Here is a 1,644-nt window from a genome sequence, read left to right on the forward strand (position 1 = left end):
TGAGTCAGCACTTATAGCTGGCAGAGGCCGGGCCGCCTCGTGCATATAGCCCGGGCGAAGGGAAGCCTTCGCAAATCTCTCTGAACTGAACTGAACTGACCTCTTCTCTCCATGGACTTCTCCAGGAATAAACGCTTGTACGCAGTAGCTGTGTTTCTCTGATCCCCACATCAATTATCTGTACATTGACAAGCCAAACTTCCTTAATTCACGCATAGAAGATGACATCTTCCACCACCTTAACAGGTTATGGGCCCAGATTAAAGGAATTTGATGGTAATGCAGATAATTATGATTTGTGGGAAGAAAAATTTACAGAGGCTCTCCGAGTTCTGAAACTTTATCTTGCTTTTGATAAGTATGCTTGCAAACGCCCAGATGATTATGATTTGGAAGAGGCCCAGGAAACAATCTATGCCCACTTAACAGGTTGTCTTGACAGAACGTCACTTGGCATGATAAAGCGTGAAGCGAGGGGAGATGGAGTGAAAGCATTGACATTGCTACGAAAACACTACCTAAGAGAAACACAACACAGATTGTTTGCTGTACGGAGATCATTCATAAACAAAAGGATGGATGATGACAGTGTTACAGCATATCTTACGTCTATGGATGACAGTAGCTGCTCTCAGGAAAATAGATGAACACATTACTGATGGTCTTATAGTAGTACGAACACTGGATGGACTTCCAAAGTACGAAAATTTTGTTGATGTAGCTAGCCAACGCAATCCTCCATACCAGTACAGTGAATTAAAGATAGCATTGTTAAGTCAAGAGGATCGTCTGAAGGATACTTGTAGCACAGAGAGTACCATGAATGTCAACAACAACAGTACAATGAAAAAGAAGAAATGTTTCAAGTGTGGTGAACCAGGCCATTTCGCATCGAAATGCAGCAAAGGAGGTAAGTTCCAGAGAGTGAACAATCCTCAAAATGCTAGAAAGTGGTGTGACTTTCATAAATCTAGAACTCACAGTAACAGTGAATGTAGAGTGAAGAATCCTAAGAAGAGCAGTAATTCAGTAAACTCAGCAAATGACACAAGTGAAGAACAAAATCAGGAGTATTCTTTCCATGTAACACACTCATCAAGGTTTCATACTGTTGAGGAGACCAACACTGAGCTGTATGATTGTGAAATCAGAATGTAGCTAGCCTAGAAGAAGGCTTCTTAATGATTGGCAGTGGCTGCACTTCACATATTGATAAAACTGAACCAAAGTTTGTGAGATTTCAAGTCTTTTGATCCACAAAGCCATTACATAGAGCTGGCAGAAGGCCAAAGACAACAAGGAACAGTGCAAGGAGTCGGTGAAGTGAAAGACTTCATTCAGGATCGAGACGGCAACTCACGAAGTATTCTACTAAAAGATGCAATATACATAACAGGATTCAAACAAGATATCATGTCAGTTTGGAAAGCTATTAAGAGTGGACTTACTGTTACTTTCTCACCCGAAGGCAGTACTCTAACTACCAAGGATGGCAGGATATTCGACATTGTGGAGAAAACAAGTTGTTCTATCTACGTAGAGGTAAGCCACAGACTGGTTCTCAGATGGATAAGTTTAACAAAGTCCATGTAGGGGAAGCCAGGCACACCCTAGAGGAGTGACATAAATTCCTAGGGCATTGCA

General features: G+C 41.6%; 1 pseudogene; it reads left to right on the forward strand.

Annotated features, from left to right (window-relative positions):
- The first annotated feature begins 221 nt into the window (after positions 1-221).
- Positions 222-1,644, forward strand: part of LOC147469325 (uncharacterized) — a 1,563-nt pseudogene continuing 140 nt past the window's right edge.

The sequence above is a fragment of the Penaeus japonicus genome, unplaced genomic scaffold (assembly GCF_977035675.1).
Source record: "Penaeus japonicus unplaced genomic scaffold, GWHDUDI00000001_assembly GWHDUDI00000022, whole genome shotgun sequence".
Taxonomy (NCBI): Eukaryota; Metazoa; Arthropoda; class Malacostraca; order Decapoda; family Penaeidae; genus Penaeus; species Penaeus japonicus.